Source organism: Panthera tigris, chromosome E2 (assembly GCF_018350195.1).
Source record: "Panthera tigris isolate Pti1 chromosome E2, P.tigris_Pti1_mat1.1, whole genome shotgun sequence".
NCBI classification, from domain to species: Eukaryota; Metazoa; Chordata; class Mammalia; order Carnivora; family Felidae; genus Panthera; species Panthera tigris.
The window spans coordinates 32,029,554-32,043,979 of NC_056674.1; the positions used below are offsets into that span (position 1 = coordinate 32,029,554).

The 14,426-nt window shown below is 46.8% G+C and overlaps 1 long non-coding RNA gene across 1 annotated transcript in view; it reads right to left on the reverse strand.

The window, feature by feature from the left end:
- Nucleotides 1–14,426, reverse strand: part of LOC122234123 — a 54,235-nt gene that overhangs the window by 15,778 nt on the left and 24,031 nt on the right. Inside the window, exons 2-3 of the long non-coding RNA XR_006211869.1 lie at nucleotides 2,885–3,129; nucleotides 2,665–2,759 (exon numbers count right to left, since the gene is read on the reverse strand). This is a non-coding gene — a long non-coding RNA (uncharacterized LOC122234123). The remainder of the gene's footprint in view (nucleotides 1–2,664; nucleotides 2,760–2,884; nucleotides 3,130–14,426) is intronic.

The following is a 14,426-nucleotide window of genomic DNA, read 5'->3' on the forward strand; positions in this document are numbered from 1 at the left end:
ATTTCCTTAGATAAATACCCTGGAGTAGAATGGTTGGCTCATAAGGTAGCTTTATTTTTAATTTTGTGGGGGAGAACATCCATACTGTTTTCCATATTGGTCGCACCAATTACATTCCTACCAAGAGTCCCCCAGGTTTCCCTATTCTCCACATCCTCCCCAACACTTGTTACCTCTTGTCCTTTTGACAATGGCCATTCTAACGGATGTGGAGTGGTATCTCATTGTGGTTTTGATTTGGACGTCGCTGATGGTTAATGGAGTTGGGCACTTTTTCATGTACCTGTTGGCCACGTGTATGTCTTTTTGGGGGAAAAAAAGGTCTCTACAGTTCCTTGGTCCGTTTTTCTAATCAGATCTTTTTTTTTTTTCTGCTGTTCAGTTGTATGAGTTCCTTATATGTTTTAGTTATTAACCTCTTATCAGATAGATGGCTTGCAAAGGCCTTCTGCCATCCTGTGCGTTGCCTTTTCGTTTTGTTGATGGTTTTCTTTGCCGCACGGCAGCTTTTTAGTTTAACGCAGTCCCACTTGTCTCTTTTTCGCCTTTGGTGCTTGTGCTTCTGAGGCCCTATCCAAAAAAAAAAAAATCATTGCCAAGACCAACGTCAAGGAGCTTTTCCCGTCTCTTTTCTTCCCTCACCCTCTTTGAGGTTGGGCGTGGCCATGTGATTTGCACTGGCCAATAAAACGTGAGCCAAAGTGACCCCAGTGAGCAATTTGCCGTGTTCTCTCCCTCTGCCACTGCAGTCTGCAACATTCCAAGGGTGCCTGTGCCCTTGGCTCAGGTCCCAGAGCGAGGGTGATACAGACTGGAGTGGGGCCTTAGTATGGAATGAGCATCGTGGGGTTAAGCCACTACGATATGGGAGTGTGTGTTACGCACTATAACCTAGTCTATCCTGACTGATACAAGTAGGCACAGGTGAGTGGATGGCTGGTGGAAACTATTCTGTGGAAAAGTAGAAAACAGCCCAGAGTGTCTCAACCGTGGCATTATTGATATTTGGCCGCCATACTTCTCTCATGCAGGTTTAGCCGCACCCCTGGCCTCTACCCATCAGGGGTCAGTGCCACTCCCTCCCTGAGGTGTGACAACCCAAAATGTTTCTAGACATTATTAAATGTTCCTGGGTTGGGGGGGGGTGCTCATTCAGCCCCATTTGAGAAGCACTGCTCCAGACAGAACACGGAAATTTGGGTCCGGGTGGGGCTGGGAGAGCAGGGAACGACGGAGAATGTGGCAGGAAAGGACAAGGGAACAACTCATGACAAGCAATTTAGGCCGGGGACAGACGTCATCAAATCTGTGCTTTGGAAAGATCGTCCTGGCTGTTCTGGATCACCCTAAAGTTTCCAGGCCTCTTGCCAGTGACCCTGATCCTCGTGAAGTGACATGTTGGGATGATGCCTGATGCACGTGTCCTCGTCAGTGTGAATTAGGGTGTTGGTTAGCGTAAGCCTGGCCCGAAGAGTTGTCACCGCTGGGTTCAAGGTGAGTTTCTGGAAGCTTAGCTACACCGTGGTGACAGCACCCATTTAATAGATGAGGAAATACAAGCTCAGATAACAGAAGTCACTTTGCAAGGCAGCACGGCTAGGAAATCCACCGAGAGGACAACAGGCACAAGACTGAGGACTTGCCAAATGCAGGACCCTTGCTTGACTCCACAGAGGAGGAAGAATGGATTTTACATCAAAGAGAGAACTTTCTGACACCGTGTCGCCATAAAAGTGAAATTTCCTCCTTCGAGTCTTGCACGGGGCGTGTACATGTCAGGGACACTTCGAGAAGCTTTCCTGGGGCGCCTGGGTGGCTCAGTCGGTTAAGCGTCCCACTTTTGATTTTGGCTCAGGTCATGATCTCGCGGGTTCGGGAGATCGAGTCCCGCATCGGGCTCTGGGCTGACGGCGCAGGGCCCGCTTGGATCCTCTCCCCGTGTCTCCGACCACCCTCCGCTCGTGTGCTCTCTCTTTCCCTCTCTCAAAATAAGTAAAAGAAACATTTTTGAAAGAAGCTTTGTCGACATTCCCTCACTTAATCCTCATAAAACCCTGGCAGGCAGGCACCACTGTTATCCCTGTTTTATGGATGGAGAAAACGAGGCAGAGGGAGTTTACATAGTTCACCCAGCCGGCAGAGCTGGGATTCAGATATGATTTGTCCATCCTCCGAACCCCTCTGCTGTGCTGCCTCTTTGTAGAAACCTTAGGATGTAGTGGGCTTCCGGCCCCCAGAAATTTAAACCAAGGCTGCTCATTTTACTGAGATAGGACACATGAAAACACAACGTATAGCACCTGCTACATACAAAACGCCCCGTCCATAGAAACCAACCTTTCGGGCGGGGGGGGGGGGTCCAGCAAGGATGCTGAGAGCACTGGGAGTCTCTCGAGGCCCTTCCCAACTGGTGCTGTCATCAGCATCCCCCAAAGAGGCGCGACAGCCCCGCGCCGCGCCGTGCGGACAAAGCAAACGGCTTGGACAAGCGTCACCGCACAGGAACGGGAGGGGCTTACGTGGTGTGGCACCTGCCCATATGCCAGGCCCCGTCCTAAGCACACGGTGGACATTAACTCCCCCAAACCCCACTCAGGTACTGTTGTCACTTAAGGCTTCCAGGTGGGGAAACAGAAGCTAGAGAAGATGAAGCGACTTGCCCACCTGATTCTACTGGAAGAAGTGCGATGGATGAGCCTCGGGGTTTTATACGACGATGCTGACGTTACAGGCTCAAATCCCGGTCCTGAAGCCGCCGCCTGGTTTAAAATTTCAACGAAACAGGCCCAGGCATTATAGGTGCAAAAAATAAAAAAATAAAAAAATAAATAAATAGCCGCTCCTGGTGGAGAAGGTCAGAGATACTCGAGAAAGGGGTGTTCACCTGTCGGGGATGCGGGGAGGGGCCACCCTGGGCCAGGGTCGTGAGGGCTGTAAGCAGCAAAGCAGCTTATTTTTAAGGAGCTCGGAATCCAGACAGGGGGAGAGAAGGCACGGCAAAGGCTCTCAGGACGAAGAGAGGAGCGGTCGGTGCCACGACAGGAGGCGACGGGGCTTCTCTCCTAGGGCGCTGCCTCTCAGCCTTCCAGTCATTTGCGGTGCGCCCGATCTGGGTTCCTCCTTTTAATTCTGTAAGCAGCAAGAGACAAAGCCAACGTTAGACGCGGAGTCCCAAAAGGCCTCCACCCTCCACAGAGGCCCCGGAGAACCGGGAACGCGCCATTTACTATCTCTCGGGGCTCCTGGGTGGCTCAGTCGGTTAAGTGTCCGACTTCGGCTCAGGTCATGATCTCGGGGTTCACAAGATCGAGCCCCGCGTCGGGCTCTGTGCTGACAGCTCGGAGCCTGGAGCCTGCTCCCCATTCTGTGTCTCCCTCTCTCTGACCCTCCCCCCATTCATGCTCTGTCTCTCTCTGTGTCAAAAATAAATAAACGTTAAAAAAAATTAAAAACATTTAACTATCTCTTCTGCAAACACGTGCCCACGCACGCGCGTGCATCCACAGGGCACACACATGCACATGGGGGAAAGGAATCGGTAAGCCCCCCTTGGCTTCCAGAACTCGGGATCCCGATGGTCAGGTGGGAGGAGCAGAGGCCTGAATCTGGACACTTCCCGTTGGAGCACCTGCCCGTGTGCCATGCGCTGGGATTCGTTTTAAAGCCGGAGGTTTAAACTAGGGGGGTGTGTGAGGTGTTGCGGGAGCCCAGGGCGAGGGGAAGTGACTGAGTGCATCTCCGAGTTGCATGGTCCCCGGAGGCAGGACTCTTGTCCTCTTTGCCCTTCGGATCCCCAGGGACTAGCAAAGTCTTGCCACACAGAGTCGGCCAGCCACACATGTCTCTTGAACAGACGAATGGAGAAGTCTGTGACCTTGGCCAAGGTCAGCTTCTTCCCTGCCGGCATGAGGGATCCTACAACCACACAGGGACGCCCTGCGGAAGGATCTAGTGACCGAATGTATGGGAGCGGCTTCCAGGAGGCAGGTGGCCCATTTCCTAAGCGAAGAATCTACTCTCTGACAGGCTACGCATTCACCGGATCTCCTGTGGCAATAAGAAAATACACTTCATGGTACAGTTCTCCATTTTTTTTTTTTTAACGTTTATTTATTTCTGAGAGACAGACAGAGACAGAACGCCAGTGGGGGAGGGGCAGAGAGAGAGGGAGACACAGAATCCGCGCTGTCCGCGCAGAGCCCCACGCGGGGCTTGACCTCACGGACCGCGAGATCGTGACCTGAGCCGAAGTCGGGTGCTTCACCGATTGAGCCCCCCGGGCGCCCCATAGGGTTCTCCATTTGTATTTGTACTTTTCTGGCTTGCAAGAAGATAAGCAAGGCAAAGCTTCCTCCTCCTCTGACACCCTCCGAGAAGTCCCACAGAGCATTGCAGTCTGTCCCCCTCAGCACAGCTCGGCCGGTGGGCAGCCCGGGTTCCCTTCCGTCGTTGGCCTCTTCAGCAGATGAAGAATAAAAACCTTTCACTGGTTGACAACGAAAAGGCAGGGCTGCCTCCACTGCTAGGTAATTCAGGAAGCCTCTTTCTCATTTTAATTGGTTTCCTAATTGGACTGTTTATGGGATGTGCAATAGCCCGGGATGAAAAGGCTAGGGCGAGCAATTATGTGCCTGGCATTCCTATCTGGCAGGAGTTAATAGTTTAATCACAAGAAGGAGAAACCCCCGAAGTTCACCGGCATGCCGTGCTTTCGTTCTCCAGAAATCCCTCGATTCCAAACAATCCCCCAAGTCAGAAATGTGTCAAGCTGTGCTTACCGACTAGCAAGTTGGTGCTCCTTGAGGCTTTGGGTTCCCTTTTGATTTAGTGGAACGTGCAGAACGGGGGCTCCCTGGGGCCTGTCAGGTTTATAACTGCGAGCTCCCTCCTTGGCTGCAGATAAGGGGGTGAGCAGGGCCCTTGATGGGCCTGATTGATTCTCTGGAACGAAGGTTTGTCTTCCCCGGCAGAATGGATGACTTCATTCTGGTAGATGAGGTCACCCGAGTCAAGGCAATAAAGCGTCTGATATTCACATGAAAGCCAGTTTTCAAAGCAGCCTCTGAAGGAAAGTCTCACCATGCCCCCATTTGCCTACACTCCATCAGCAAGCTGTGTCTGCCCTAAGACCCTTCTTTCCTCGGTACAATTTATTCCAGCATGAAACTCTCCTCCCTACTGCCAAGAAAACTCCTGAAGCCAAATTGGATGGTTCTAATTTATAAAAATTTGAGGGGGGGGGGGGCGGTGTTGTGCAGAAAAATTATCCGTGACGACTGGGACATTTGGCTGAAAGAGGCTGAGTGACGTCTTCCCAAAGGAAAGCATATTCTAATTGTTGCCACATCATTTCAACTGGGTCCTTGGCTGGTTTAAACAAGCTCACTGGTCTTTTTCAGTCCCTGGTAACAATTTTCTGGTAGAGAAACGGCAGACCGGGAACGTAGCTTTGGGCCTAATCCTGTAGATTACAAGTAACGTTTTCAGGAACGCTACCACACCGACATGGCGTTATCTGATGCGGCAACACTGGGGGGAAAGTTTGGATTTGGGAGAGGACAGAAAAGAGATTTTTTTTTTTTTTTTCCAAGAAAGGAATAAGAAAAGATGATCTCTGCCTGGGACCGCAAATTTGAAATCCTAGCCCAGAGGGCAAAGTCTGTTTATGATTTGGGTTTCGAACTGATCTCATCTGGCCTCGTTTTATGTGCTTTCTGCACACCGGTCCGGCGCTTGGTGCTTGGTGGTGGGTCTGAGGAATTAGCCAACGTCCCCACGGATTGGTCTGTTAAGTGTTAAACCGTCCCCACCCCAATGCTAAATAAGGAAATCCTGTGTTTCCTAGACGCTGAGATGCCCTCAGTTCCAAGAACAACATCGCCTTATGTCTCTCCGAGAAAGGAAGACACTGGTGTTTAAACCGTATCCCAAAACGCTCTTGTCATTTGGAAATTTTGTTGAAGAAGTGGTTGGGAGTTTTATTTAAAAAAAATTTTTTTTAATGCTTATTTATTTTTGAGAGAGAGAGAGAGAGGGACAGAATCCAAAGCAGGCTCCAGGCTCTGAGCTGTCGGCACAGAGCCCGACGTGGGGCCTGAACCCACGAACTCCAAGATCATGAGCCGAAGTTGGACGCTTAACGACTGAGCCACCCACGCGCCCCAGGGGTTTTACTTAGACACAGATTTTCACCATATATCACCCTTGGCATTCATGAAAAATGAATGTGGGATATATCGGTTAAGGCAAGGACAACCAGGTCGTGACCCCTGCTTGGCTGGAAGCAATCGTAAGAAGCCATCAATTAAAAGGCGCACGATGACTTCAGAGATGTTCAGACGGGACATGGTGTATGTATGTGACAATGGAGGACGCACAGGAGTTGGCACATAGTAAATGCTCAATAAAATACAATCATGATAATATTAAGTATTATTCTTGAGAGGGCGTGTGAGGTGTGTAATTGCAAATGTTCTTCTTCTCCACTTTTTATCACAGAGGAGGTTTCAGCAAGTCTAAGGGCTGAGTTTACTTGGACAATGATGTTGCTTGCCACCTCCCCTGCACTGTCCCCGGGTCTGACCAGCCTGGCTGTCTTCCAGTAATTCCAACCGGGGACCCTCATTGGCCCCGCTCAGGTCACACGTCCACTCCAAAGCAGGGGAATGGGAGGTTCTGAATGGCCAGATTTGGGTCGTGTGCCCACCTCTGCAGCCGGGGGCAGAGTTGGTCCTCTCTCAGCATCCCTGAGAGTGGGAAGGGGTGGTTTCCCGGAGGAAGATGGAGATGAGGCATTACCAGAAAGAGAGGAGATGGCTGTGGGCAGTTAAAGCCACCTCACTGGATTCAGCTGGGGACTCAGTCATCCACCTTGATGAGTCACCAGGAGCCCAGTCCTCCCCAGGAATCCAGGCAGCCCCCGACACCCTCAGTCCCCCGTGAGGATCTGGGAGACTCACAAGCGCCCTGGCCCGCAGTAAATAAGGCACTATATTTCTGTCCACAGTATCCGCAGCTCCCCACGAAAGACAGACGCGAAGCATTGATCGCATCTCTCCCCAAACACATATCTAAGGATGTTACAAGCCAGGGTTGGGCATTTGCAAAAAGGGCACCCAACCATGCTCGGCAAGATCACTGTTCGCTGTGCTTGTGTTTCCTCTTATGCAATGCTGGCTATTGAAAAAATGTGGTCAAACCCATCTGAAATACCAACAAACTGAGGGATGATGGGGAGCGGTGGTGAGGGGAAAGTAGGTGATGGGCATGGAGGAAGGCCTGTTGGGATGAGCACTGGGTGTTGTATGGAAGCCGATTCGACAACAAAGTATATTAAAAAAAGAGAGAGATTTCCAAAAGCAAAAAAAATAAAAAATAAAATAAAATTCCTAAAAGGACAGAAGCCATCAGTTAAAGAGATGGAATGAGAAAGATGTGTCAGCTGCTCGTTCATTGGCCGGGAATTCCAACTTCATCCCTTGAACAACCCCCTCAAGAATTATGCTTGCTTGAAGTTTTTCTAGCTTCAAAGCATCATGTAACTTGCAGAGACTAATTTCCAATATTATCAAATCTACTGCCATCATTTCCCAAAATGTGGGTGTGAATTAGTAAGTGTGATCTGAAAAAAATGACAGTACTCTCAAATAAGTTTGGGAAATATTGGGATCGTTTGATGCAGGACTTCTCAGAGCCTTTGGTGACAATATTACTCAATAGTTCCTGGATTCCTAATACATTCAGGTGCCTTTCATGAATTATTTTAGTTAATTTTCTCAGCAACAATATCTTCAGGTGGTAGGGAATAATTCGATCATTCCCATTTTGTAGTCAAAGGAAACGAGGCACATGTGTTTAGGCACAAAGATGTGGCCAGAATTCAAATCCAGGCTGACCCCAGGGCTCACATTTTTTTTAAGCTCTTCAACCACACTCAACACCATTTGAGTGTTGATATGCTTTATGAATTTCCAAGGGGCAAATGAGGGAGAGTTGAGTTTTTTCAAATTCATTTGGCACAAATGATCGTTTTATAGGATCCTTTTATAGGATCTCTTGAAGTGAAGCTTGTGCACATCCCATTCTAGAAAACTCTAGCCCAGAACAATTGCTTGCTTTTCTAACTTCTTCTCAGCCCACATTTATGGACCCTACCCACCTCGCACATTCCAGGTGCTATGTTTGTGACTGGGGATAGAGCAAGATTCCCACCCTAGGGGAACCCACCATCTAGAAGATAAGAGGATGGACATTTTGGTGCCGTGGTGGACATAAGAATCATAGGCTGTGGGTAAACAGGGAGCCAAGGGAATCAACTCTACCTGGGGGCACCCTGGAATATTTTCCCAAAGGAGATGGGCTTTAAAGGGTGGATAGAGCCTGCCAAGCACACACAAAAAAAGGGACAGGGTCACTGCAAGTGAGAAGGTGGCCCAGCTACCTCTACTTCTCCCCTGGAGTAATGTTCCAGAAAGAATGACATGGCATTTGGAATGCTGGAGAAGACTTCAGACTTGCTTGTGAACTTCTCTCTCGAAGTCCCTATAACCAAGAAAAAGTGGTGGTTTTAACATAGGTCTGCGCCTTCAAAAGGTGGAGGCTTATTTCCTGCCCTTTGAATGTGGGTCAGATTCGGTGACTTGATCCTAATGAATAAAAACAATGCGACAAAATAAATTCTGTGTGGCTTCTGGGGTCAGAAAAAGGACACAGCTTCTGCTTCGTTCTCTCTGTCTCTATCTCTGTTTCTGTCTCTCCCTGTCCCTCTCTATCTCCCTCTCTATGTGTCTCCGTGTGTGTGTGTGTGTGTGTGTGTGTGTGTGTGTGTGTCTGTTTCTTGCTGTCTCTCTCCCTTGCTCTGGACGAGCACGTTTGGAAGGCAGCCGCCATGTTATAAGGAAGCCCAGACCACCTGGAGAAGCCACATGGAGGGTTTCGCAGCTGGACCCAGCTCGGTTCTCAGCCAATACAGTCACATGTGGAATTACATTATCAGGGCGCTTAAGCTGCCCATATTTGGCTACAGAGCCTGGTGGTTGTGATGGTCAGAGATGGGGAGTAGGGTATGCCAGAAAATTCACGTATCTTTTAAAAAAAATGTCTACTTGTGTGTTTCTCTTCTTCACTAGGCCCTGTGGGAAGAGAAGCACAGGAAAAATGCAGAGAAGGGCACACATTTTTGGGGGGGCTTTGGGACCGAAGAGGGCTCAGATCCAGAAAGTTCTAAGATATCCCCTTACACAGAGGTTTTAAAACCTTTCGAGCAGGTACCACGCAAAATCTACCAGTGCTCCAAACACAGCAGTGATTAAAAGTATCTCAAAAGGAGTCGGAGAGCTCCAGGGGTCTACCAGGCACTCATGGGCTTAGCTGGTCTGCTCCGCTGAATCTCGTCAACTGGCAGGAAGTTTCTCTGGACTCAAGAGCAGCCACTCCCCTAGAGGATCAGTGACAAAGCAGCACCAGTGTGAGCTGGGGAAATCCTGACCGTGGCCTCTCATAGTTTCCCAACCTGCTCCACACCTGGGCAGGTGCTGGGTGAGGTGTGGGCGGAGGAAGGAGGAGGCCATGGCGTTGGCCTTCATGGGTTTCCCACCCGAGCTCTCCTTCCACCACGGGTTCGGTAAACGCTACCGGAGGCCACCGTCTAGCAGAGGCACTCAATTTTCAGTTACGCGTTGGAGGGATCTTTCCTGGTCTTGCTCCTTGGAGGAAGGTAATTGGGTGTACCCTTTCTTAAACGCTTTAAGCTCCAGGATGGAAATTAAAAGGGTTTGCTTTTTAACGGTTAAAGAGAGAGCTGAATTACCCAGAGAAGACGACGGTCTAAAGCATTCTGGGAAATGGGGGGTTCTTGTCTTCGTTATCGGAGGGTCTCCTGCTTGCCAGGCTAGCGGCTGGCATGTGGATTGTTGGTGGAGACAGCCGGCGAATAAGTAAAGGCTGAAATGGTTAATTACTGTGGCCATAAGCGTCACAGGGAAATGCACTCTGAGGGCGGGTGATGGGGATCAGACCCCCCCTGGGGGGCCAGGATTCCGTGTTCCCTTCCATGGCTCTTTCGACCTTGTCTGAGCTGGTGCACAAAGTCCCTCCCTGAGCTTTGTGGCAGCCTTGTGAGACAGCTCGGAGGAAGGAAGGTGGCAGCCAGCTCCCCCCTTTCTTTATAGCCAGCATCCGTATCCTTCCCCACCGGGTGCCTTCAGCAGGTGCACGAATCCATTTTCCCACCCCCACTGCCGTCCACACAAATAAAATCCTAAGAATGGCCAATATATTCTGAGCCAAGTCACAATAGCCCGCGAGAAGAAATGCATAAACTCATAACTTCAAACCTAGGCTATTTAGCATCCCATTAAAAATATTCAAAATATAAATCAAAATTCATAGGAATAAGTAATATTCAATTTAGAATTTATGGCATTTTAAAATAGGATGATTTCCTCAAATGTGCAATAAATTTGGTTTTGTGGAATTGCACTTGCCACGTTATCATGACAGTTGCTTTATCTACACAGCCCGCCAAAGCAGAGTCACTTTATAGAATCTAAATTCACAAATCAACTGTCGTCTTCACTTCACTGATTCATTGCTGATGGGCCTTTCACAAGGTAAAAAAAAAAAAAAATCCCTTCTGAGTTGACAAGAGTAATAAATGGGGAGGTGAGCACTGCCCATCCATCCGCTGGCCCGCTGACCCGCCTATAGTGATACATGGCAGAATAAACTCATAAACCAGCCGCATCTTTTGACCTTTCAGAGTAAATGGAAACAGAAGAGCATTTATGATGATCACGCTGAGAATCGGCGTCTGACCGGAGGATTCACAAACTCAAGGAGCACCTTGGAAACGAGAACCCAGGCCAGCCCACTGAGAGTCAAAAATTTTGAAATTTTGGACAGGTTTCCCTTTCATCAGTACCTATCGTCCCCACGGTTCCGTTGTTTAATCAGGTGACAGAGTGCTGGGGCGGGACACATAACATAACTTGTAGAATCTGCAAAGAAAACACAGCCCGAAACACTAGGAAGAGGGAAGGAAGGAAACTGACCAGATCAAAAGACACGTTTATGTTGCCGATGTCCCCAGAGCTCGCTCTGTGTAGTTTCTCCAAACACCAAGTTCTCGCCCCAACTAAGGTAAGGAAAAACCTTATTTTGTTACGCAAGAAATTACTATGAGTAACAAATACACCGTTGTTAAGGTCTTTAGGAAGAAACGCAGATTTGTCTTTGATTTGGCAAAAGTCAGAGCTTTACAAAAGTCTTCAGTTAATTTAAATGTGGCCCGAGCTTTCTCACCTGGTTTAAAACACACACACACACACACACACACACACACACACACACACGCACAATTTGCAGAATGGAAAAGCCTTTTTCAGTTCCCAATCTACAATATTGAAAGCCAAGCTCTTAATTACGTTTGACAGAAAAGTAAGAAACAAGTCTGGTGGCATCTCAGTCGTGACATTAGCATATGGATTTCAGTTTTCTGAACTCAGCTCCGGGCCAGAAGTGCATGTATGGGATTCAAATGACTAACGGGATGTCGAATATCAGCTGGTATCCAGAAATGGATTTCTGCTTGTAAGAGGTACTCAACAGTAGGGACATATATAAGCAAGTGCTAATTCTGACCTCGGATTTCGCATCTGTACCCAGATGCTCTATTGGCAAAGTAAATGTGTTTTAAGGAACTATTTTAAATAGTAAAAAATAACGCCACATCATTATAGAAGGGTTGGAAGAGGAGAAAGGTCATGGGCAATGAAATCACCCTACTATAACTACGGTGTTATTAGTTTGTTTATTCATGTTACTTTCACATATGTTCATGGGATAGCATATACATTATTTTATTTTATTTTATTTTATTTTATTTTATTTTATTTTATTGTCTTTTTAAATATTTTATTTATTTTTAAGAGACAGGGCATGACAGGAGCGGAGCAGAGAGAGAGGGAGACACAGAATCCGAAGCAGGCCCCAGGTTCTGAGCTGTCAGCACAGAGCCCGACGCGGGCTCGAACCCATGAACTGCGAGATCACGACCTGAGCTGAAGTCAGACGCTTAACCGACTGAGCCACCCAGGTGCCCCGCATATACGTGATTTTATACTTTTTGCTTTAATACCTTTTTTTTTTTTTTACTGTTTGCTTCATGCTTTTTTTTTTTTTTTTTTTTGAGAGACAGAGAATGCGTGCACACGTGAGTGGGGAGGGGCAGGGGGAGAGGGAGAATCTTAAGCGGGCTCCATGCCCAGTGCAAAGCCCAATGTGGGGCCTGAATTAGCACCGTGAGCTCATGACCTGAGCCAAAACCAAGAGCCAGATGCTTAACCGACTGAACCACCCAGAGGCCCCTCATGCTTTTTGTTATTGTAATTTTAATGGCCGCATAGTTGTCTATCAAATAGATGCACTATGATTCATGATTCAGTTTATCATCCCTTAGTTTATAATGGTTGGATTTTCAGGCAGCTTCTAAAATTTCAAATTAAAAATGAGGCTCCGATTACCAACTTCATATTTGTGAAAAAGGTACTCATTGACGTTTAAATTTCGAAGGGCTAGTTAAACGGCAAATTAAATATAGCAGTGGAGAGGATTGGGGAACCACAAGATAGATCTGAGAAACTTACTCAGAATGCAGAATGGAGGCGTAAAAAGGCGAATCAGATGAAAGAGAGATTAGGGGACACACAGCATATGGAATCAGAAGATCCAAACACATCTCAAAGGAGTTCTGGAGATAAGTGTAGGGAGGATGGGAGGGAAATTATGTGTAAATTGTAGATGAAGGCTGACAGTTTCCTAGAATTGAATTGTCACAAGACCTCAAAAGAAGCATATTAAATACTGAGGAGAATAAATTAAAGAAATCCATACTCCTACATATAGTAACGCAAGTCCAGAATACCAAAGACAAGGAGAAAATCCTTAAAAGCAAATCAAGGGAAAAGGACTGGAGTTGGAATGACAATGGGCTGATTAAAAAACAATCAAGGCTGGGGGCGCCTGGGTGGCTAAGTTGGTTAAGCGACTGCGGCTGGGGTCATGATCTCAAGGTTTGTGACTTGGAGCCCCATGCCAGGCTTTGTGCGGACAGCTCAGAGCCTGGAGCCTGCTTCGGATTCTGTATCTCCCTTCCCACTTTCTCGCTCTCTCTCTCTCGAAAAATAAAATTAAAAATGGCCAAAAAAATTTGAAAAAAAAACAATCAAGGCTAGTAACCAATAGGGTAATATCTTCATGTTGTTGAAGGACAATACTTTCCCAAGGACAGATATTAATTATTTAAAAGTGAAAATCAGAGAAAAGTTTTCAGATAAAGACTGATGGCGTTTACTACTCAAAGGTCCTTGCTACTAGGAGATGATGTAGAGAAGGAAGGAACCGAATCTGGAAGCATAAGGAGTAAAACTGGTAAACTTTCTACAGACCACATTCTACGACCATAATACGATTACGTTATAAAGAAAGAACCAATCTTAGCCTGTATTTGGAAATTAGGCAACGACAACGAAAACAACCAAAATCTTCTACGTAGAGATAGGTCACAAAAGAAACTGTAATGAAAATAATAAAGCAGTTAGGACTGAATGCTGATAGAATGGTTATCAAAACTCATGCTGCAAAGACAAAACAATACAAAGTGAAATAATTGTAGCCCCGAAGTCACACCTTATGAAAGACTTAATGAGAGAAATATCCTAAGGATAATAGGAAAAAGAAGTAACAAAGAACCAAAACGAGTAATGTGGAAAATAAAATAGTTTGATGAGCAAAATTAAAAGCTACTTCTTTGAACAGATGAATGGACAAAACTCTGGCAAGACTAATCAAGGAAATAAAGGGACATGACCGTAAATACAGTAGGACTTTTCAAAATCATGAGCATACCGTGAACAGCCTTATGTGAATAAATTTTAAAACTCAGAGGGCGTAGGAAACTTCTAGAAAGATATAGAAATAAAAATTGACTGGTGAAGAAATAGAAAAGCTAAGTAGTACGTTAAGTCCATGTCATCAATGGTCCCCAAACCCCTTTCCACAAACATCAGGCTCAGACGGCTTTTTGGGTGAGTTTTGTCCAATCATCTAAGAATCGATGACCTCGGTTTCATACAATCTCTACCACAGAACAAAAAAAAGGTAGAAAATTTTCCATTTTATGAAACTAAAAGTTAATCTTGACATCAAAACAAGGACACTACTGAAAATAAAATTATTGGCTTACTTAGGAATATAGATGTGAAAATCCTTTAAAAAATCTAGCAAGGAAAACATTCATAAGCAGGTAGGATTGATCCCCTCAAGGGCAGTTTAAGATTAGAAAAACGCATTAGTGCAATTCTCTGTATTAAAAGATTCAAGAAAGAGCATGATCATAACAATAAATGCAGAAAGAAAATTCCAATTCA